We start from the raw sequence: 26,155 nt of genomic DNA on the forward strand, positions 1-26,155 counted from the left end.
CTTCTTATCCACAAGCAGAGACAAAGTCAAAACAGTGAGAGACCAATGCCATTAGGGACACTTTTCAAATATTTAATTCAGTTAGGGTTGCCACCTTTTCAAATGGCCAAAGTGGGACATTTTTGGTACAAACATCAGATTTCACAGGCCGACACATACCCACGGTCAGTACAAAAGTTACAACTTAAATTTCTTGCGTAAATAAAAGCTTATTCTTGTAGCATTTTAGTTGCTTATTCTGTTTCTTATAACATTTAGGTATTTTAGATACAGAATAACTGTTTTATGCAACTATTACATAAAATATAGGAAATATTTTTGTCCTAAAATCTCAGGACATTTGCCGTTTTTACTATTTTTTGTCAGGACACAACTGCCCAAAGAGGGACTGTCCTTCGCAAAATGGGACAGGTGGTAACCCTAAATTCAGTAAAAAAGTGAAGAAAAAGTTGCATCAAAATGCATCTTCTAAATATTTTCTAAATAATTTCAGATGCGACAGCGTGGTAACATCCCAGCCGATCATTACATCTGTTGCCCCGATAACGGAAAAGTACCGAAAAAAAAGTACCTCTGATTGTGTACTGTAAGAAATGTTAATCACTAGCATGATGTCCTGTTGTGCGTATATATGCTATATGTATGTTTGTTAATCACCAGCATGTTGTCCTGATGTGTATATACGCCATATGTATGTATGTTCTACTTCTTTTTACTCTCATGTAATGTGTTGTAATCTGGAGCTTTTCTCCCCGGGCCTCCACTGAAAATGAACCTGTGTCCAGTCGGACTTTCCCGGTAAACAAATGTAAAATAAAAATAAATACCTTGTAGGATGCGCAGTAGCAAACCCCGCCCCAATCACGCCTATATCCCGGCGGAGGCGTGTATCCATATTAATATGCAGTCTTCCTAAGTATCCCGCCCATTTCACCAGCCAATCACTGCCGGAATGCCCAAAGCTGTGCACGACTAAGCGCGAGGTACTTCACTGAAGGAATGCCTGTGCCCATAGGCTACGCACCTAATTAACATGGAGCAGATTGTGTAACATGGTGCTGAAAATGACACCTATAATCCTGTATTGCCACAGGCATGTTATCTGAATGCATTCACAGGTACCACTGGCAGAGGGTCCAGCACAACAGGTCAAAACATGCCAGATGTCAGTGGGTCACATTTAGCCCATGATTGTGGCACCATGCTCACATGCACAACCCATTAACAAACTGTCACTGTCAACAATGCTAACACTGGAGACCACACAAATCTCTCACCATTGAGAAAGTGGGGGAACAAGATGAACCTCTGGCATCCCTTGTGTTTAGCAGTGGACTTCCAATTAATGCTAGCCCTTCCCAAGTTACAGAGACTTCACCAACACAGATTGCATCACTAAGGTGTACTGCTTCTGAGGTGCATGTGCCAGCCGTAGGGAAGAGGTGTGTAGGTGGCCATCACTATCATGACTACCATTTTCACTTACCTGGCTGTCCCCCTTGGCATCAGTCAATGGATGTAGATATGTACACTGCGGAAAGAAGTCTCTGGGTAAAATTACCACTGAATTTGTTTGCTAGTATATTGGCAATGTGTTTTAGGTCTGACTAGGTGTGCCATTTTGAATAAGTTCAAAGCAATGTTGGGTGTTATTACTTAGTTTCTTAACATAACTAAAGAAAAAATGTAATTGCCCTTCGCTGCAGTTATTAATCCATGTTGATGAGCTACTTTAGAAGATTTAAAAGTGTTTTTTCCTTAATTTCTTAACATAACCAAAGACAGATTAGCTTAATTTGCTAACTTGTGTTCATTGGCTGCAAAGTGTTATTCAAGTTTTTAGTAATATTTCTTCTTCCCATTCTGCATCATTCTTTCTGGCAACCCCAGTGCTCCTGTCCATCAGTGGCTCGACCAGCCTCTTTTACTGCCCCCCCCCCCCAACTAGCTCCATTCTAAGCTGGGGCTGCCACAGAGCCAAAAGGATATATGGGGATCTGGGTGGGTGGGTTGTGCCTTGACTACGTCCTCCAGAATATTTTTTAATTTATGAGCCAATCCCTGATATCCCACCCCTATTCTGGATTCTTCTATCACATCCAGTGGCTACTTTCTTTTATGGATCACACCTCCCCATAAGGAATTTGTACATGAATAACTCCCCCTTTGGATGGGCACATCTATCTCTCCCTACCAGTGTTTCAAACACCCAAGCTGATAATGGACCCAAGTCACCTGGGTTGTAAATATGGCTCTACCCCTCTATGTCACAGTGCTGGTCTATGCTTTTAATAATGTTTACAATCCTGTCCTTGATATTACATTTCTGGATCTGACGCATAGTTGAGGGATATTTTTTCTTTAATTGCAAAGTTTAGTTATGTAGGAGGAACAGCAGAGACCTTTATTTTGAATTTCCCTTTTTTTTTGTTCTTGTAAGGACTACCACCTGTAATCATTTATCTAAATGGGCATAGCGCTCCCTCATGAAGTTACTGCTGTGTCATCATGGGAGCCAGTGTTGCCATGACTGAATTTCAAAACCTCATTTTAGAATTTGATTTTCTACAAAAAAGTAACATTGTCTGTAGTTTTATATGCTATACCAAAATACATACTTTAGCATGTTATGATACACATACTCATGGTTCTGAGTCTGTTGTCTGCTTTCACTTAAAGGATATTAGGCCTTACAGAACAAAATGAGAGAGGCATTAATGGGGGGATCCTTTAATGAAAATGTCTCAAGAATATCTTAAATAAAGCTGGTTCAGTGGCATAGAGGGATAAAATGCAAACTGCAGACCAGATGAACTGCAGTCCAACTTCAGACCAGTGAAAAGTGGAGTATCTCAGGGTTCAGTTCTGGGTCCTCTCCTGTTTGGTATCTACTTTTCTGAAGTACAGGCTAACACAGAAGGTCTTTGGCTAATGAAGCATGCAGATGACTACAAACTAGGAGCCATAATTGAAACTCCTAACGATGTAGACATCCTACAAAAGAGCCTCACTGAGACAGATGCCTGGTGTCACAGCCATGGCCTCAAGTTCAATGCGAAAAAATGCATTGTCATCCCCTTTGGTAAAACCTCTTTATTCATGAGCTACCACATAGGTGGTAGTCTACTTAACACCGAAAGTGTGATAAGAGACCTTGGAACACAGGTGGACAGTAGTCTCTCCTTTGTTAATCACATCGCCACAGTAGTCAGGAAATCCTTCTATGTGGCACACCACATCACAAAAGGTTTCTCATCCAGGAAATAAGAGGTCATTGTTCCCCTCTACTCGACACTCATTAGACCCATTATAGAGTACAACACACCTTTTGATATGTACCTCAAGACATCTACAACAACTGGAAAGGACGCAGAAGTACCTCACAAAGAGGATTACCGGCCTTAAACAGATGCCCTACGCAGACCGTCTCAAAAAACTCCAGCTTTACTCCGTCGCACATTGCCTACTCAGAGGTGATCTCTGCCTGACATACAAAGCTATGCCAAACCCAGAGGTTTTGGACATGCTCCACTTAAAGAAATCCCAATCCCTCTGAGCTATATGCTCTAGGGGCTTAAGCCTTGTCACCACAATAAACAGAACATGCTGGAGGGATAGATACTCTGGAACAAACTACCTGTCTATATCAAACAAAGCTCCTCATTAGCACTCTTCAAGAAAAATCTTGATGATTAGATAGGAAATAGGAAATTCATCCTGGGGATCACCTGTGTGGCTCTGCATGACAGAGGCACAGGGAAATAATTTTCTTGGGTGGCGAAAGCTAGGGTAGCTTTTTGGCTAGGGTTCTATAGGCCCTAGGGCCAATAGCCTAGTACCTGCCTATAAACCTATGAATCTATAATCTGGATTTGATTATTGGCTTGGCAGTCTAATGGAGTGTCAGTGAGGGATGGGTGTGCCCACCCTGGGGAGGACTTGTTTGTGATGCTGCCTAAGGCATAGTTCAAAAATGGTATTTTTCCTCATACACAGCCAGTGAGTGTGGAAAAAAGGAAGAGCATGTAAGGTATGTATAAAAAAAAGATTGCACAAAAGCACAGACAGCCAAGCCCTGAGGATACCCTTAAGATCCATGAGCAGCCCCAGCAACACTGGAGAAAGGCTGGGGGGGGGGGTTGGAGACTGCTGGTAGACCTCACATGGATGTTAGACACTGAGACTCGGACTGCTATAAATGTGGTCAGAGGGGATAAAAACTACAATATCTTGATTTGGTAGAAATATATAGTATTATCCGATATTAGGGTTGAAATCAGACCGGAATGGTCTGCGTAAATTGACTGTAACTGGAGGGCACATCTGTGTGTGTGTGTTTATATCTATGGATGCTGTATAACCCCACCATAAAAATAGTGTGCACGCACACTGGTGCATGACATAAAATATGATGCAGTTAGTTAGATCACTGCTGTAGTAGCCTTAGATATATTAGCTAGCTAGTTTCCAAAGCTTAAGACCTTCCACATGTCTGACTGGCCTCAGCTTAAGCAGGGCTGAAAAAAAATCACTGCCTGGTTGCCAAGCCCTTCTGAGTTTTCCTGCCACTAAAGAACACTTCTCTTACTGGCGTTTGAGAATCAATGGTTGGCAAGCATTTTCCATTTGAAACTTCCACTATTAATTTTTTGACAAAAACAGTACTTTTCTGACAAAACTGCTTTTTACCCTGGTAATTTATTTATCTGGCCTGTCACTTGACATTTTTGCCAGTTAAAAAAATACTTCTTTTATAAGTTTGGGTGTAAGGCTTTGTTTTTATTAATTTTACTCTATTTTTTCAGTTGTATAAATTATATTTTAGGGAATCAGCAAGTATGTCTTGTTACAGTGTTTTTATGAGGAAAACAGAGATCCTTAACATTTACCGACTGCTGCTGTTGTTGTCATAATTTCTTGGGTTTCATGATTCCTTCTTAACTTTATCATAAAGCAACTCTGCCTCTTCAGCAGAATAATACTTTCTTTCAGCCATAGATGGATGACCCTTCTGTGGCCGTTTTTGGTTCCTCAGACCACTTATAATTCTGTTCCTTGGATTGCTCTGGTATAATCCCTTCAGCCACCATGGACCAGAGGTTAGACACATTCTCTGTGGCTATTAAGAGCCATTGGCCGGCATAGAAGAGTCACTCTTGTTGGACACTGAGGAAGGGGCAAGGCATTCATCTCTGTTCCCATGGGTGATGTTGAGGTTGGTCTGCTTCTATGGATGTTCTTGTTAAAAAGAAGCAGAAAGTTAAATATTTATAGGTTCATAGGTGTGTATTAGGCTAATGGCCCTGGAGTCTTTACAAGCCTAGCCCATAGGATTACCCTGGCATTGTGCCACCCAACCTTAGTTCCAAGTGCCTCTGTCGAGTAGAGTCACTGGAGTGATCCCCGGGGTGAATTTTCTGTTTCTCATCCACTCATCAAGATTTCTCTTGAAGAGGGCCTGTGAGGTGCTCTGATTGACATGTATGGAAAGTCTATTCCATAGCATGGGCAGTCTCTGGGTTATGAACCTGTCCCTCCAGCATGTTCTGTTAATTTTGGTAATGAGGTTGAGGTTTCTAGAGCGTGTGGTGTGGAGGGATTGGGATTTCTTTAGATGTAGCATTTCTAACAGAGCTGGGTCAGGCATGGCTTTGTAAGTCAAGCAGAGATTGCCTCTAAGTAGGTGATATGATACAGAGAATAGTTAGAGTTTTTTGAGTCTGTCCATATAGGACAAGTGTTTAAGGGCTAGGATCCTCTTTGTGAGGTACTTTTGCAGCCTCTCCAGTTGTTGCAGGTGTCTAGTGAGGTACATGCCAAATGGGGCATTGTACTCGACGATTGGCCTAATTAGGGAAGAGTTGAGGGAGACAATGACCTCTTTCTTCCTGGATGCAAAACCCTTAGTAATGAGATGTGCCACATAGAAGGACTTTCTTACCACAGTGGCAATGTGGTGATCAAAAGAGAGGCTGCTGTGAACCTGTGTTCCCAGATCTCTTATAACGCCTTCTTTGTTCAGTGGACTACCATCAATGTGGTAATTCATGGGAACCGGGTTTTTCCCAAAGGTGATGACGACATTTTTTGGCATTGAGCTTAAGGCCATGGTTCTGACACCAGTTGTTGGTCTCATTCAGGCCTTTCTGTAGGATGTCAGCATCACTTGGGGAGTTAATAATAGCTTCCAACTTGCAATCGTCTGCAAACTTTGTCAGCCAGAGTCCTTTCCTGTTGGCCTGGACTTCAGAGAAGTAGATACCAAACAGGATCACCTCTGGGGCTCTGCTTGACAGGGACACATGAAAATAAGTTTCTTGGGTGGCGAAAGCCAGGGTACCTTCTTGGCTAGGCTTATACAGACCCTAGGGCCACTAGCCTAGTACCTACCTATGAGAGGTCCCAGGACCGAACCCTGTGGGTCTCCATTCGTGGCTGATCAGCAGTCTGACTTGGAGTCAGCGATTTTCACACTGTGGGTTCTATCTGTGAGCCAGTTTGTAACCCACCTAGTGATATAGGGGTGGATGCCTAGCTTAGTGAGTTTTTCTATGATTCCTGAGTGGGTAATAGTATCAAAGGCCTTGGCCAGATCAAGGTAGGCTGTATGAACCACCTTACCTTCATCCACAGCTCTGGTGACTGACTCAAAGAAGTCGACCAAGATGAGTAGACATGATCTACCCTTCACAAAATCAAACTGTATGGGATCCAGAGTTTGGAGATTCCCTATATCCTTGTTTATTAGGTCCATGATGATGCATTCCATAGCTCGCATATCAGACTCATCAGGTTAATGGGGCGATAGTTCCCGGGGTCTGTAGTCGCTCCTCCTTTGTGGAGAGGGATGACTGTAACAGTGCGCCATTCGGTAGGGGCAAAGCCTGAGGTGTGGCTGTGACTAAACAGGGCACACTGGTGAGGTGCCAGTTCACTCTGTTATCTTCTGCTGTCTCTGTTATTTTAGACACGAAAGGACTATTTGGTTTACCTCCGGGATTTGTTCTGGCTCCTAACTCTTCTCATTCTGGAACTGCTTGTAAAAGACAAATGAATTCTCCAGTTTTTGCAGACTCACAGTGTGATGAACAGGGAATATAATTAGGTGGAACAAATTCTGTTACTTCTCCTTGGGCAACTGATTCTGTCTGTAAGGAGAGTATTTCTGCTGATTTTTCCTTGAAAGATTTTTCTATAATCATATCTTGGATGAACCGTTTTTTTTTCAGTAGGAACAAAGTGACATTTCAGTATCTTTGAAAAAATAGTATGATTTATTACAATTGGAAATGTTCTTCAAACTACTGCTGTTTCTCTTGTTCTTCCAACCTTAAAGAATGCTTTTTTGGTACCTATTTATTATTGCAACCACATTCCGAACAGGAGAACCGGCTCCTTTCCAAGCTCTTCTCGTGCCAAAAAAAAGTAATATGCAGATGAGCAAGGTACTGAAAACAAGTTGGATGTCTGTGCCTGCACTTCATTTTCTGTTATTTGTTTTTCAGTGTAGAATAAAAGGAAGGAAACGTAAGTGACTTGTTCACAATAAGAACATTTTCTGGTCTTGTTTACTTTGCAGCAATTACATAAACAGTGAAGCTGCGAACTGCACTGCATTAGGAGGAATTTCAAAACAGGTTTATAGGTCTTCTACAGTTTATGTTCATTCACTAGTAAATACATTTTCACAGAGAGATTGTCATGTAGTCAACAGTGGAATATTTTAGGCAAATACAGAACAGAATTTGCAAGACTTTGATTGTTGATGACTATCTTCATGTGAAACGGACTGTGCACCCATTATACATCCACAGCTGATCGGCTTGCATGGTTTATGTTGCATTTGTAATGGCATATTTACTAAAATTATTAATAAAACAACCCTACTGCGGTGGTGGTGCTGCAGTAGCGTTGTCGCCTTACAGTTAGACGTTGCCTGTTCGATTCTCAGTTAGAGTGTCTTCTGTGTGACGACATGCGTGAACGGGCATTCCTTCATTGAAGGTTGTGCGTTAGGCCCGGCAAGCCAGCACGTAAAACTCTACTACCAATCATTAGCGGACCGGAGTTCCGCTGTAGTGACCTCTAACCGGGAAAAGCCGAAAGACACAAACAATTAATTTTGTTGCATACACGCAATGTAAATTATATGTATATAAAGTGGATGCAATAATTCATAAGTACCGTGTTTGCATTATCCTACTTTGCTCATTAGCATTTCTTCTGAACTCATTCATACTGTGAGTAATACTGTAACATGAATCGTGACTAAACAGGGTCAAGTCTGAGCAGTCCACCTACCTTATGCTTGCTACCCATATCCGCTCTGATTTAACAAGATGTCTCCAGGACAGGCTTGCATACAGATACACTACAGCCACAAAAAGTTCAACCTTTTGTTACGTAAAGGGGAGCAGTTACTGCAATGCCAACAGCATAACAAACTTTGGTACTTCCGTATTATCGCATCCACTTTATATACATATAATTTACATTGCGTGTATGCAACAAACTGTGGAGGTTTTTCTTTATTTCAGTTACTCACATGTAAATGTCGCCACAGAAAAAGGTCTTACTATACTGTCGCTGTATATATGCCTTCATATGTGGTTGCGATAATACGTAAGTACCCTTTTTTATTATTGCCTGCAGCCCCTAAAGAGGCAGATAGATTTTATAAAGTTCCTCAGTATTATATAAATTTGTGTTCTAACCCTAGATCTGACCATGTAGTGATTTCTTTGTGTGATCCTTCTGCAGAATTTTACTTGCTTCTTTTGAAAATCTGAGAAAAATTACTGCCACTTTTCCATGTTCTGAGGCAAATCTTCTCCTAATGTTACCAAAAAATACAAAGAATAACCAGCGAAAATGAAACTTGAATACCAAAAAGTCACTGGGAGTCACCAATAAGAGGATAAGTGATGTTTAATGAAGAAACCCACAGCACAACCCAAACAGCAGCAATTCCAGTAGCAATTTAACGCTTCAAATGACAAATAGCGTTTTCATAATCCTTCATCAGAATAATGAAGCATATCTTATGATGGCTACAATATATTTAACTACAGTTCAGTTTCTATCAATATTGATAATTTTCACCTTTTTTCAAAAGGTTTTAAATATATTCCTACTAGGAAAATTAACATCACCAGGGCTATTATTGACTTGAAAATGTTCATCAGGAAAAAGAACTTAACAATATTTTTTTCAAAATTACCCTCAGTTACTACCAAACAATTCTATTTTAAAAAAAACATAGCACATTCAATCCCCCCATTCACCCTCAGTTAAAAAACCTTGAAGTGGTCATGGAAAAAGAAATAAGGAAACATACATCAAAACATAGGGTATTTCCCAATTTATCTAAGGAAGAGAATGTTCTTTTGGATACACTCAAAAGGGATGATTCTATCAGGATCATGCAACCGGACAAGGGAGGGGGTACGGTCATTATGGATGTCATATTATATGAATCCAAAATGAAACAAGAACTTGCCAATGTTTTGAAATACGAATTAGTTTCATTAAATGAAGTTCACATTGCCAACTCTCGTATTTCATGTATGCTTAACAATTTATTACTAGAGGGTGCTATCACTTTACAAGAATTTGATTTTTTATTTACTTCTAAACCTAGGGTACCCTCTGTTTTTGGAATTCCCAAAGTACATAAATGTTCCAACAACCCCCACTCCGTCTTATAGTAGCTTCAGAGGGTTCTGTAAGTTCATCGCTTGCTATTTTTGTAGACAACAAACTGAAAGAATTGTCTTGGCAAGGGCCCACCATTCTCAAAGATTCATGGGATTTTTTGAGACAAATACAACCTGAATTATATCATGAAAATTTAATTTTTATAACGATAGATGTCATAGATTTATTTGGTTGTATTCCACACGACATTGGTATGAATTGGTTAGAGGAATACATCAATACCTTTGGTCATTTTTCCAACAATTAATTTTTAGCCACGACTACCTTAATGGACATTATTTTACATAACAATTTCATGTTTTATGAGGGAGAGTTTTACAAACAACTCCAGGGGGTGGCTATGGGTGCTAATTGCGCCCCCACTTATGCTAATATCATTTTGCCCTGGTGGGAATCTAATTACATTTTAAATAGGTTCATAGGTTCATAGGTTCATACTAGGCTATCTGCCCGAGGGCATTTACAACTATACCCATTATTTTGCTGTGCCTCTGTTGAGCAGTGACACTGAGGTAATCCCTGGGGTATATCTGCGATCTCCCATCCATTGGTCAAGATTTCTCTTGAACAAGGCCATGCTCTGCCTCACATATACCGGGATTTTATTCCACAGCATAGGGAGTCTTTGGGTGATGAATCTATCCCTCCAGGATCTAGATTTTTGAGGTGAAGCATATTCATCAAATCTGGGTTTGACATGGCCTTGTATGTTAGGCAAAGGTCACCTCTACTGAATAGAGCTGGAGTTCTTTCAGTCGGGCAGCATAGGACAGATGTTTGAGACCCTTTATCCTTTTGGTGAGGAACTTTTGTGGCCTCTCCAGCTGCTGCAAGTGTCGGGTCAGATACATTCGAATGGGGCATTGTATTCAATCATTGGTCTGATGAGTGATGAGTATAGACTATGACCTCCCTTGATCTAGATGAGAATCCCTTCATGATAAGGTGGGCAATGTAGAAGGTCTTCCTAACTACTTTAGCTACATGGGTGTCGAATGACAGACTACTATCAACCTGGGTCCCCAGGTCCCTGATAACTTCTTCTGTACTGAGTGGATTGCCACCTATTTGGTAGCTAGTAACCTTGTTTTTATGACTATGCATTTTTGGCATTTAACTTTAGGCCATGGCTCCGTTTCTGTGAGACCCTTCTGAAGGATATCTGTGTCAGATGTGTTTTCTACTAATAACCCTCCTGTGTTTGCTTGTACTTGGAAAAGTAGATGCAGGACTGAGCCCTGTGGTACACCACTTGTGACAGGCTTTGAGTCTGACATGGCGCCAGCAACTCTGACCCTGTGGGTTCTGTCACTCAGCCAGTTTGCAACCCATCTTGTGATGTATGGGTTAACATTTAAGCTGATGAGTTTTCAATGATACCCGAGTGGGGTATTGTATCAAAGGCCTTAGCCAGATCGAGGTAGGCTGTATGGACTGCCTTTCCCTCATCAATGGCTTTGGTGACTGTTGAAAAAGTCAACCAAGTTTAGAAGGCATGATCTGCCTTTGACAAAGCCAAACTGGGATGGATCCAAAGTCTGCAAATTCCCTATGTCTTTATTTATGAGGTCCATTATGATCCTCTCCATGGCTTTGCAGATAAGGCTTGTCAAGCTAATGGGCGGTAATTTTTTGTGAAGTGGGACCACAGTTGCAGGTACATATCCAGAGGTAAGACTATGATTAAACAGCTGTCCTAGCTGTGGGTTTAATTCACACCATCAGGTCCCATGGATGCTGTGTTTGCAGTTCTCACTTGGTTGGAGATGTTTGGGGCTGCAATCGCTTGGTATAGATATCTCTCCTTTTGGGGGGGAGGGGGGGGAAATAGTGAATTTAAGGAATGTTGGACACTCTATAAACGTTTTTTAGATGATATTTGTATATTTTGGAAAGCAGGGGAGGAAAAGTTTTATGAATTTTTATCATATTTAAAAGAAACTACTACTTTTTTAGATTTTACTTACGAAATTAGTAAAACAGAATTTCATTACTTGGACGTTTGTATAACAAAGACTGATAAAAAATTTTCTTCCAAAATTTACAGAAAACCAACCTTTTCAAATTCCTACCTACACTACACAAGTGGACATCCATTTTTTCAAAAAAAGAATTTGATAAAAGGGTAACTTGTTAGAGCAAGCAGGATGACCTCAGAAGAAGATACTTTTAGTATAGAATGTGAAACAATCAGTAATATGTTTCTAGATCGAGGTTACCTGCTTTCCCTTATTGAAGCAATGAAAAATGAAGTCAAAGAAGGTAGAAAGGATAGGTTTTCTCCTATTTTGGGAAAAGTATGCAACAACATTACACATCCAGTTCAGGATTCCTTAGCTGACAGTAACAAGCATGATACTTTTATCCTGGATTATAATGGGGATTCTGGGATCATTAAAAATGTGGTTTCAAGAGAATGGTCAAAATTTCAGGACATTACAGATATTGATATATTAAGAGATAGTCCTTTGAAGTTCACTTATAGGAAGGATATGAATTTTAAAAACTTATTTGAATCAAGAAGTAAAAACCATACCGCCAATAAGGGTAGGAAATTTGGAACATACAAATGTGGGTCTTGCTCGCAGTGCAGTTTTTTGTATAATGCATCTTACTTAGAATTAGTGAGCAGAAACAAGAAACTGTATAGTAAATGTTATGCAAATTGTCACACCTATGGTCTAGTATATCTTGCTCTATGTAAATTATGTGATTCCTTTTACATAGGCAAGACCGAAAGGAAACTAAAAAACAGAATTTACGAACATCACTACGAAATTAGTAAGAAAAACACGAACAATGCACTATACAGGCATTCGTTAGATTGCAATGGGGCAAAATACACATTGTATTATTTACCCACAGGGCAAAGACGTGAGGGTGGTATGTGGCAAACACGCCCGGAATATCGTGAACTGTACATTGTATTATTTACCCACAGGGCAAAGATGTGAGGGTGGTATGTGGGAAACACGCCCAGAATATCGTGAACTGTACATTGTATTATTTACCCACAGGGCAAAGATGTGAGGGTGGTATGTGGGAAACACGCCCGGAATATCGTGAACTGTACATTGTATTATTTACCCACAGGGTAAAGATGTGAGGGTGGTATGTGGGAAACACGCCCGGAATATCGTGAACTGTACATTGTATTATTTACCCACAGGGTAAAGATGTAAGGGTGGTATGTGGGAAACACGCCTGGAATATCGTGAACTGTACATTGTATTATTTACCCACAGGGCAAAGATGTGAGGGTGGTATGTGGGAAACACGCCTGGAATATCGTGAACTGTACATTGTATTATTTACCCACAGGGCAAAGACGTGAGAGTGGTATGTGGCAAACACGCCCGGAATATCGTGAACTGTACATTGTATTATTTACCCACAGGGCAAAGATGTGAGGGTGGTATGTGGCAAACACGCCCGAAATATCGTGAACTGTACATTGTATTATTTACCCACAGGGTAAAGACGTGAGGGTGGTATGTGGCAAACACGCCCGGAATATCGTGAATTGTATTGGCAACTTTGGTTAGAAGCATCTAGCCCTCCAGGTCTGAACGACATGGTTTCCTTAAAACCTGTATTAAAACTAAGACAGGCCAAACTGTGATTTTTTGATTCTCATTTTAAATTAACTATTGATATTAAAATATTTTTAATAGATGTTACAAGTATACATTAACATTATTGAAGTAGCCGTGAGTACAACATATGCAATTACACATGAAAATAGATTAAAGCAATGTGTTTTAATGGAGAATTAAGTTTTAATATTGTTGTTTGTGTATTTTAGTATAAGTCAATGGTTTCTTAAGGTTAATTAATCAATTAAATGAAATTTTCCATTAGTATTTTAATTGGACTACGGATATAAGGCAGCCACAGTGACATGCTTCATTATTCTGATGAAGGATTACAAAAACGCTATTTGTCATTTGAAGCGTTAAATTGCTACTGGAATTGCTGCTGTTTGGGTTGTGCTGTGGGTTTCTTCATTAAACATCACTTATCCTCTTATTGGTGACTCCCAGTGACTTCTCCTAATGTTCTTATTGTTTCTGTTTCTGAAGTAACCAAACATTCTTTGAAGTGTGCTAGTGACCCAGCTGATGTTACTTCCAGAGCAGAAGCTACTGGGCTTTTATGAGAAGATCTGCATGGTTATGTCCTCAGTATTTGCCTGAAGATGTTAAAGCTGAAATGTTAAATTATCCCCTTGACAGAGAGGTTGTATTTGGACCATCTGCTGAAGTCCTGAAAATGTGATGATAGAGGGAAACTGACTAAAGCGTTGGCTCAGATTTTTCTAACTTCCTTCTCCAAATTTGTTAAAGGCTTCATCCCTAACTCAGAATCAATTTATAAAAAGCAAAACAATCAATCTCAGCAACTGTCAGGCAAGTACATATTAAAAAAGGCAATGACACTACAAACAGGGACAGTCTGAATGGCTATCTTCATATGGTTTTCTCTCTTCCCACCATGGCAGTCTAACAGTTCCCCAAAATCTGTCTCTGCATTTCCCTCTTTGGCAACAGATAATCTCAGACAAATAGGTTCTGAGAGTGATCCATCAGGGACCCAGATGGCAATGGAATCCCTACTTCCTTTTCAGGCAATTCCTCTCCATCCATCAGATCAAACTTCTTTTTTCCATCCTCTGATCCAGCATCTGATGACTCAAGGGTTAGTAACATCGTTCTTCTTTTCCAGACAGGGAAATTTTTGAATTCAGGAATGTTTCTGGTACCAAAGAAAGAAACTTCATGGAGGTCCATCCTAGGTCTTTCATTTCTTAATCATTTCGTGAAAGTCTTAAAGTTCAAAATGCTATTGCTTCACAATCTATTACCTCTTATTTTTTTTATTTTTTTCTGTGTTTTCTGTGTATGCATTGCACTTTTAAGTTCTCTGCATTACACTTTAGATTAGCTACTGCTCCAGGGATGTTCACAAAGTATATAACTGCAGTGGCAGCCAGTCGCAAATTGCAATGTATTCATATTTTTCCTTATTTAGATGACTGTTATCTCTGCAGAATCTTTTTCAGTGTGTCAGGAATCTGTCACTTGGGTAAGAGACCTTCTTCACAGACTGGGTTTCTGGGAGAACAATCCAAAGTACTGTCTGGTTCTTCTTAGACGATTGTAGTCCTGGGTCCTAGATACTTTTCTTCAAAAAGCTTTCCTTCCATGGGAAAAAGTAGATGTATACCCAGATCTTTCCTGAATGTTTTCCTCACAGTCTAAAAAAAAAAAAAGTAATCTCTGTGGTATCCCTGAAGTCTCAAAACAACCCACTAAACAAGTGTAGTGGGTCCAAAAACAAAACAGTGCAAGAAACTTCTCTGCGTGGAAGATTTTCAGTCCGTATATCTCTAGTTAATCACTGTATATTAATTAGATCAGACAACAGTAGTAGAAGTAGCGAACTTAAACTCATCTTAAGTCAAAACAAAACAAAACAAAAAATAATAATAAAAAATATATAACTGTACAGCATTACTAAGTATTCAAAAGTAATCCAAGCAAGGAAGGCAGGCAGTCTGTTTCCAGTCGAAAATCCTTTATTAAGTCCTCACAGTCTAGGACTTCAGCAAGGAAATTTTCTCAGGATACTAGGATTAATGGCATTTATGATTCTCATGATTCATCTAGCCAGAGTCCACATAATAAAGATACAATGGTACCTAATATCTGTATGGTCCCAACTTTACCTGATGTTTCAAATTCCAGCTGTGAGATTTGTAAAAAGAAATGAACTGCTTTGATGGGGAGACCAGCTTTATTTGAGTACAGGTCTCCATTTCTTCCAGCTACAGTAAAGTCTGTAACAATAGTTGCCTTAGACATTGCTTGGGAAGCATTGTCTTTCGCCATAAAGTGCAGGGTCTTTGAAACAAAAAAGGCAGTCCAAAACACATCAGCAGAGATATTGGCAGTTATAATGCACTCAGCTGTCTTCATCATCTGTGGTCTCCAGGATTTTTACAAGTGATTACAGACAGCATCCCAGTGATGTGGTACATAAACTGGGGAGGGGGTCTGGATCATACCTTCTTAGCCATGGTAGCCTGGGATAAGGGAATTTAGAGCAAAACCTTGTGGTAGAAAAGTTGAGCAGGACCAGGGCAGACTCTAATGAATATTCGTGGCTCTTCCCAAATTTGTTCAAGGTAACACCTCAGATGGCTATTTTGAGTTTGCTTTCCTGCTGGTGCCCTTTGTTGCTACAAATAACCACTAATGTTATTCCTTCTGTTTTATGGTGTTCATTTTATTTAAAGTATATTGATTTTCATGCATGATTGTCAGATTTTTTTCTGGGATTGAGAGAAACTCATGAAGGAGTGGAGTTAAGCATGGACATTGTTCAGATGACTACATAAATGCTTGCTGTTGAGCTGAGGAGACTGATATGGCTATGGTGAGGTAGTCAGTATTGGCCTCAATGACTTTGGTCAAGTAGCTGGCAGCCCCATACAAGGATTTAGACAATACATTTGGGAGCTGGGAATGTCAAAAATGATGATGTCCTGATAGACTAGCAGACCTGTCAGGCCTAAAAAGCATAACTTAAATTCAAAGCAAATGTAAAAGGGGGTTAGCACTAGACTTACAACTGGCTTATTATGGGGGTTCAGTCCCAAGTTAACATAATGAAGTATTGTCCCATTTCTATGTTGACATCAATAAGGGTATAGAGAGATTCACCTGGATTTCTGTAGATGAGCCTAATTTCTATTAAGTATAATGATTCACATTGCTCCTAGTGGTATTTTATTCAGTGGTGGAGAGTCTCTCCATTTTGTCCACTGCCCAACCTTACTAATGTGTGCTAACCCCAATGCTAAATGTCACCTTGTCCTTAACCCCAAGTTTATATACTACCTTATGAAAAAAAACTTTTCCATAGCATTACCATTACACAAGACACTCAAACAGACTTACACACACACACACACACACAAACACACACACACACACACACACACACACACACACGCACGTGCACACACGCACGTGCACACACGCACACATACACGCACCCACACACACACACACACACACACACACACACACACACACACACACATTTAACCTAACAGCATGCCAAGAGCACAATAGCAACAGAGAATGTGTGAGTAAGAAGACAAGCAGCAGATTGTAGGAGATGCAGGTTTAGTTGTGTCGTGTGCATAGGTGGCAAGGGACACAGTAATTCCTGTCAGTCATCCCATCCTTCCTGTCAGTCATCCCATCCTTGCTGGGGCACACATTTGCAGGACGTGGAGATATAGATATCAGGATTATGGGTATTCTGTATGAAAGTCAATCCTCTGTGTTGAGATTGCATGTAACTGCATGGCCTTGACTTACTGCCACTATGGCTGCATTCAGATGTAGGGCCAAGGTCATCCATAGTTAAGGATGTTGTTTGGCTCTAGAACTGGCATCTTGCAGAATTCTGTTCTTGAGGTATCCTAGCTACTGGTGGTTAGGTGGCATCATTGCCTGTAATGAGGGATGACCCTGCAGTGGATACAATGTAGCATAAGAAATGGAAATAGATGTGGGAACTATGGTGCTGCCCCCCACACATCCAGCTCAGGTATGCACCCTACTCAGCCTTGAACAACCCTGCCTGTCTGAGCAGTAATGGCAACACTCAAGCTCCACAGGGAGGAGGACATGGCAGCACCATATGCCACCATATGCTTCATTTTCCTCAAGGTACAAATGCTTGCTTTTGTTGTCCAGCATAAATGATACAACCTGTGAACACAGTGGATATATGTAGGACTTCAGACCACAGGAACCACTGATACAGCATACACATGGCAGGTTGCATGATAGCATAATCTAATAGGAGTAATCACATCATTGTATGGTAAGATGACAACGGTGAGGGTGTAGTAGCTGCAGCGACAGCTGTTGTACTTATTAAATCATGTCACACAAGGAGACATAGCAGAGCTCTGACAAAGTTCAATACCTATCCTAAAGCATGGGGCAGATGTTAGCGGCTCTTGGGTACTGGCTACTACTGTACATCTGTAAGGTACACAGGGAGTAAACTTTCTGTAAAGGTACAAGCATGTACAGATATGGGTTGAGCAGATACTGTGGACAGCACTGTTACTCAAGTAATGTTCGATCACATAACACATGCAAGTACAGTTTTTACATAAAGTGGGTATGTATGTGATAAGAATGCTACAGTCACAGTACCACATTGTTAGGAAGTGTGACAAATACAGCTTAGCACACAATGTCAGAGCACTGTTTATCCATAGGATTGTTTGTCATCTGAATATTCCATTTTTATACACAACAGTTCAGGACTCTGTAATCCAATTGTGTGTTACTTGATGTACAGACTGGTGAAGTGAATGTCTACCCCATTATATGCCTGATTAAGTAATATGTATGCAAAAGAGGCCAGGTGGTATGAGTGACATTGAATCACTTTATGCTGATGTTCTGCATCCACTACATAAAGTGCAGACTGACACCCACACACCAGACATGCATCCACTACATAAAGTGCAGACTGACACCCACACACCAGACATGCATCCACTACATAAAGTGCAGACTGACACCCACACACCAGACATGCATCCACTACATAAAGTGCAGACTGACACCCACACACCAGACATATCATTGTTTGTATACACATCTCGTATTTTTGCAGTACAAGGTGCACCAAATACATTGCAGAGTCACAGTGAAAGTATGGTTTACATGCCACCATATTATATATTTTAGCATCTTGCCATTATTGTATAACTGTCTGTATTGCAATAACCATTTTTTCTAGAGCCCAAAGGAGATCACCTGTATGACACATGAAGGACAATATTATCTTCAACATCAATATAGGAAACAGCTACTGGAATCCCCTGTGAAGGTTCATTCTATGAACGTGTTGCCTGGTATGACCTGTCGGAGGAGTTGTCCTCTGCCACTGGCATACCATGGTCAGGGAAACAGTGCAGGTATTGTTATAATACCCTGCAGTGACAATGGTCTGCTAATCTCTGTGCCTGGACAGTGTACATTAGGGAAGCACACCCACATAGTACTGCAACTTCAAACTGTGTTGATTGCTTAACTTTATCAGGCATTGTACTTCCATCTTCCTGATTTCCTGATGGTCTCCCATGATGTCCCTGCCCACTGCACATAAAAAGCTTCTTCTATGCTAAATGAGCATGGAATGTAACTGAGCGTGGGGTATATGTTTGGGGTGCAAGCTTCATCACTCCACTGCTTTCTTCAATGCAGCCCTCACCTGAAGCTGGGTAAACAGGGTACCCTTCTCATGGCAAAACATGGGTCCTTCTTAAATGCCAGTCTATGATGAAACTGAGTGAATGGGCTTCTGTGTTGTAGGCACAGTGTTTGGTAATGTTGTAGGCACTGTACTACATTCCATTCTGTGGCCCCTGAGGCTGGAGCCAGTCACTGGTTCTTCACCTCCTGATCAGTCATAGGTTGCTCTTATTTATCATTAGAATATTCTTAGTTTGACCAGCTAAATGCTCCATGTATGGCTGTTATACAACAGAGCCTGTTGTATTACTGATTATATATATTTTGGAGTGTGTCCCATAAGGCTCACACTGCCTCCACATAACTTTGTGCAGCCAGCTGATAGCTTGCCAGGTGTAATGCTGCCTTCAACTTGTTTTCATCAGCCTCTAACAGTAGCAAGGTGTGTGCCCTCCATTGTTTTGCTGCTATGAGCCATAGAACTGGACAACCTTGCACCTTCCTAATGTCTCTAAAGTGCTATTGTACCTATTTCTAAGCCATCTAATTACCTGTATTGTGGGTGTCTATTATCTGTTATTCACATACGTCCACTGATACTGTGAATGAATTTGTACCCACAATGGTACTGATGCTGTTTCCAGTGCCACTCTCTTGAATTGAGCCTATTTTGAAAGCGACATGGTGTAGAATGTCCAGTTATTCTTCACCTGACCCTTTGTGCTGATTGCTCCCTGCCTGAACTATATATGTTGTCTGATTTTTGAGTTGGGAGTACCTTGTTTGCCTTCTGTTTGTATATCCAGGAAGAACATCAACTCTGTAATGGCAAATTAATGTCTACATGTAATTACTCTTGGCCACCTGCTGCTAAGTTTGCTTCCTCCTAAGTACCTCATCCACCAAATTCTTAGGGATATGGCAACAGTTATCCTGGAAAAAAATGAAGTCCAATCTGAGGGTATGCCAACACCCAAGTAAGGTTATCATGTCTATAAATTTAGATGACTGAAGGCAAGAATACTCTTGTTACTTGACAGGTTCATATAGATTCATAGGTTCATAAGTTCATACTAGGCTATCTGCCCAAGGGCATTTATAAGCCTAGCCCATAGTTATGTGGCTTTCGCCACCCCTTTAGTTTGAAGAAAACTATGCCTATTATTTTGCTGTGCCTCTGTCAAGCAGTGACACTGAAGTAATCCCTGGGGTATATCTGCGATCTCCCATCCATTGGTCAAGATTCCTCTTGAACAAGGCCAGCGAGGTGCTCTGCCTCACATGTACCAGGATTTTGTTCCACAGCATAGGGAGTCTCTGGGTGATGAATCTGTCCCTCCAGCACGTTCTATTAATAACCATGTCAAGGTTTAAGTCTCCTGCCCTTGTGGTTCTGAGGGATCTAGATTTTTTGAGGTGAAGCATATTCATCAAATCTGGGTTTGACATGGCCTTATATGTCAGGCACAGGTCACCTCTGAGCAAGCGGTATGACTGAATAGAGCTGGAGTTCTTTCAGTCTGGCAGCATAAGACATATTTTGAGACCCTTTATCCTTTTGGTGAGGAACTTTTGGGGCCTTTCCAGCTGCTGCAGGTGTCGGGTCAGATACATTCCGAATGGGGCATTGTACTCAATCATAGGTCTAATGAGTGATGAGTACAGGGGGACGATGACCTCCCTAGATCTAGATGTGAATCCTTTCATGATCAGGTGGGCAATGTAGAAGGTTTACCTAACTACTTTGGCAACATGAGTGTCAAATGAAAGGTTACTGTCAACCTGGGTCCCCAGATCCCTGATGACTTCTTCTGTGCTCAGTGGATTGCCACCTATATGGTAGCTAGGGGTAACCTTGTTTTTCCCGAAGGGTATGACTATGCATTTCTTGGCGTTTAACTTTAGGCCATGGCTCTGGCACCAGTTATCCATTTCTGTGAGGCCCTTCTGAGGGATATCTGTGTCAGATGTGTTTTCGACTATGGCGCCCAGTTTGCAGTCATCTGCAAACTTTGTCAGCCATAACCCTCCTGTGTTTGCTTGTACTTCAGAAAAGTAGATGCCGAACAAGAGTGGTCCCAGGACTGAGCCCTGTGGGACACCACTTGTGACAGGCTTTGAGTCTGACATGGCGCCAGCAACTCTGACCCTGTGGGTTCTGTCACTTAGCCAGTTTGCAACCCATCTTCTGATGTATGGGTTTACATTTAAGCCGATGAGTTTTTCGATGATACCTGAGTGGGGTATTGTGTCTAAGGCCTTTGCCAGGTCGAGGTAGGCTGTATGGACTGCCTTGCCCTCATCAAAGGCCTTGGTGACTGTTTCAAAAAAGTCAACCAAGTTTAAGAGGCATGATCTGCCTTTGACAAAGCCAAACTGGGATGGATCCAAAGTCTGCAAGTTCCCTATGTCTTTATTTATGAGTTCCATTATGATCCCCTCCATGGCTTTGCAGATAAGGCTTGTCAAGCTAATGGGACGGTAATTTCCAGGGTCGGTGGAGGCACCGCCCTTATGAAGTGGGACTACAGTCGCTGCGCCACTCCTTGGCACGTATCCTGAGGTGAGGCTAAGATTAAACAGCTGTCCTAACTGCGGGTTTAATTCCTCATTGAGTTTGTGGAGCACACAGCCGGGGACACCATCCGGTCCCATGGATGCTGTGTTTTTGCCTTGGAGAGCAGTTCTCACCTGGGCGTTGGAGATGTTTGGGGGGCTACAATCCTCTGGTATAGATATCTCTCCTTTTGGGGGGGGGGGAGTTTGCACTGAACCTGTCAGCCAGTATGTTGGCAATGTGTGTAGGTTCAGTAATCTTCACATCATTTTGAACTAATTCCGAGCATATCTGGGAGTTTCCTCCTAGGTTTCTAACATAGCTAAAGAAGGCCTTATGATTGTCTTTTGAGTCCCTGGCGATTTTTCTCTCAAAATTTGCCTTGGATGATTTTATGAGAGCTCTTAGTTTTTTACTTATAATGATCAAAGGTGTCTTACCTTTCAATGATTTTGCTCTATCTTGTAGTAGCTTCCTCCTTTTGTTGTAGAGCTTGTTTATGGCTGGGGTCCACCAGACTGGACGCTTGCCTTTGGTACAAAGAGTCTTAGTTTTGTTTGGGATTGCCTGATCCATGCAGTCCTGTAGGTGCTGGTAGAAGGCATTTGTAAGTGATTCAGCGGATTGAGTAATGTTTACCACTGGCTCAGGGGCCTTAAAGGAGACCACACTAGTTTTTAGAAGTGTGAAGTTGGCTTTTGAGAAGTTTTTCACTGTGGTCTTTTTTATTTCAGGTGGGGGCAGGATGAGGACCTCCAGCGAGATTAGTTTATGATCTGATCTCACCAGTGAGGGGTATACTTCCGGTGTTGAACATTGTGATCCCATGTTCGTGATGATGAGATCAAGTATGTTTTCTCCTCTTGTGGAGATGGTGACTAGTTGTTCCATGGCATTTGAGTTTATGAACTCCAGGAACCTTTGGGCTAGAGTGTTTGGGCTTGAATAGTGTTCCCAGTCTATATTAGGGTAGTTGAAATCACCTAGTATGATGGTATTTGGAGATACATTTATCCCCTCCAGTGTTTTCAGGAAGGCCATGTGAGGTTCCTGAGTTTGAGAGGGTGGCCTGTAACATGCTACAAATTGCAGAGCAGTCTTGCCTATGGTTAATTGCACCTGGATGGTCTCCGATGCATCGTGCGTTGCCACCAACCTTGAGGTGTGTGTGTCCTTTATGAATATGGACACCCCCCCTTTCTTGGTGTTGTCCGGATTTTGGGCCCGGAACGCATGATATGAGGTGAAACCTGATAGTGCTGGGGTGCTCTCAGGAGCCTTGAACCAGGTTTCTGTCACAGCACAAACATCGATGTTCTCCATACTGAGAAGGGCCTCGAGTGCGTGCATCTTAAGATTGAGACTTCTGGCATTGAGCAGCATTACCCTTAGTTTTTTTCCTTTTTTGTGTTCTAGGGTGGTAGGTTTAGAATTTGAGCTTTGCCTAAAAAAGGCACTATGGGGGTGGCAAGGGTGGTTACTAAGCTACTCACCCAAAGGTCTTTATAAGCCTAGCCATGTGTACCCAATATAATACTAGAAAAACCCAATATAAAGGATCTAGCCTAAACTCAAGATCTTAGTTAGCTAGGAGGGTTATAGGTGAAATCCCATGCAAGAAATGTATGGTTTTCCATCCAGTCAACCAGGCTACACTTAAACAGGGTCATAGAAGGGCTCTGTTTGGTGTGAATTGGTAGCCTATTCCTGAGGAGGGACAATCTCTGAGACACATATCTGTCTGTCCAGCAGGTCCTATTTATGTCGCAGGCCAGGTTAAGGTTCCTGGGGCAAGTGGCCCTTATCCCATTTGTCTTGTGGTGTGCAGCATTTCCATTGGGTTTGGATATGAGATTGCTCTGTAGGCAGACACAGATCTCCTCTAAGTAGTCTGTATGCTACTGAGTACAGTGACAGTGACTACAGTCTGTCAATGTATGACATCTGGTGGAGACCCTGTCATTTTCTTAGAAATCTCTGAGGTCACTGAAGTTGCTGCACATGCCTGGTAAGGTACACACCAAAGGGATCATTGTACTCAGTCACTGACCTGATGAGGGTCAAGTACAGGGGAGTTATGACCTGTTTCACTCGTGAGGCAATGCCTTAGCTAATGAGGTGAACAACATAGAATGTGGTCAAAGTTTAGGCTACAGTCAACTTGCGTTCCCAAGTCTCTCACTACTGAGTTGTTACTTAGGGTATTATTATTTATATGATAGTCTGCAGGGATATCATTTTTACCAAATGGGATGATAATGCATTTTTAGCATTGAGTTTGAATCCACAGCTTTAGCACCAATCATTTATTTGTGCAAGTCCCTCTTGAAGTATTTTGACATAATTTGGGGATTAAATGATTACACTTAATTTGCAGTCATCAGCAAACTTAGTCAGCCACAGCCTGTCTATTTTGGCCTGAACTACTGAGAAGTATATTCCAAACAAAAGGGGGTCCAACACTGAACACTGTGGAACCGCACTGTTGACAGGACTGCTGGTCGATGTAAAGTCCCCAACTTTGACTGTGTGTGATCTCAAGGTGAGCCAGTTAGTAACCTACCTGACAACATAAGAGTTGATATTCAACTGGGAGAGTCGATCAATGATGCCAGAATGGGGGATTGTGTTGAAGGCCTTTGTTAAGTTAAGGTAGGTTGTATGCACAGATTTGCCTTCATTTATAGCTCTGGTGATGGTTTTGAAGAAGTCTACCAGGTTTAATAGGCATGACCTGTCTGACAAAACCGAAATGTTTCAGATCAAGGGTTTGGAGATCACCTATGTCCTTATTTATAGGGTCCATGATGATTCGTTCCATGGCCTTACAAATAAGGCTAGTTAAGCTTATGGGTCTGTAGTTTTTGTAGTTTTAATTTTTACTACCACTTTTAATATTCTTGTCAAGTGGCATATGACAAATGGAAAAAAACTTAGTTGTAAAACTAGCAATAAAAGGTCAGTGACACAAATGCTGTTAAGAGCATACAAATACCTCCTGCATGCCAGTATATGAGAGTGTGCACGTATATACAGTATGTATATATCCACCAACACACCACACATACAGGTATGTTTACGTCTGTATGCATAAACAGAGACAGACACACAAATTCAGAAACAGATTTATGTGTGTGTTTTGTGTGTGTGTGTGTGTGTGTGTGTGTGTGTGTGTGTGTGTGTGTGTGTGTGTGTGTGTGTGTGTGTGTGTGATTTGTGGATCTGTAACAACATAAAGATATACAGTAAATACATTTTAAACAGCCAAAGCAATGCATACGATAAACACATAATGACACACGACACATGCAATTTATTTATTTAAATTATCTATTTCCATCTTGATAAGGGGCGAGTGGTCTCATCAACACAGCCATCTGAGCCACAAAAGAGGCAAGTCTGAGAAAAGTTATGAGAATTCCAATATTAACAGTAAAGTATACCACTAAAACAATTACGTGCACTGCATACAAAGTTTTAATAAAATACATGCATTATCACATGTCCAGCATATACAAATTTGACAGACATTCTAGAATGCCCTGAATTGCAAGCAAGTCAGTAAGACATAGGGCCAGATTCAGGAAGGCTTACACGGAGTTCAAGAGTAGTGTAAGCCTCCGTGTAAGCCTCCTGATTCAGGAACAGCCCAAATCTCCGTGTAAGAGACAGCTAACACGTCTCTTACACGGACTGGGCGTGGAAATGCTCAATACCTCATTTGCAGCTCAAAGATATGCAAATGAGGTATTTGAGCGATCCATGAAGCAGAAACCAGTCCGTGTAACGGACGTGTTAGCTGCAGAAATGTACTCAGCTGACAACTGAGTACATTTCTGCAAAATTAAAAACGGAGCTATGTCAGCTCCAAATAAAGGTGCATATGTTACATTAAGCATGCCAATGGCCAAATATGTGGCCATTGGCATGAAAAATGTTGCAAAATAAGTTATATAACTTTTTTTCCACGGGATTTCTGTGTTTAACTGCAGCACACCAGCAAACGGGTGCGCTACCTAAAACTGAAAACCGAAGCTTATAAGCCCACAATTGTGGGATTTATGTATTACATTGAATGTCAATGGAGGGACTTGCAGACCAAAAACAATATGGCCTCCGTTTAGTGGTTGTCAAGAAGGGGAAGCTCCGTGTAAGACATGTAACTAGTCATTACTAGGCAATCCTATGTAAATGAGGGTTACAATACTGAATCACACTGTCACATAGGTAATGAGCACTGTCTGAGTAGTGTAAGAGTTAGAGACGGGGGAGGAACAGAGTAAGAGGTAGGTGACATCATGGGGGGGGATGATAGCAATAAATGTACCAGATTGGAGGGCAATGTAAGGTAACAGATGACAGACAGACATCAGGGAGAGAGGTGTGTCCCAACAGAACATGAGGGAAGTCAAGAAATTGAGGGTATACGCTATCCCTACACTCAAAGTTTCTTGATATACGTGCATGCGTGCGTGTGCGTGTAAGGCAGGTTCAACATGTGGGAGCGTGTTGCAAACCGTTTACAACGGTTTGCGCGGGCGTGCATGTGTGTAAGGCAGTGTGCGCGCGTTTTAGCATGAATCAGCCT

This window comes from Protopterus annectens, chromosome 2.part1, assembly GCF_019279795.1.
Source record: "Protopterus annectens isolate FY-2018-M chromosome 2.part1, PAN1.0, whole genome shotgun sequence".
Classification (NCBI taxonomy): Eukaryota; Metazoa; Chordata; order Ceratodontiformes; family Protopteridae; genus Protopterus; species Protopterus annectens.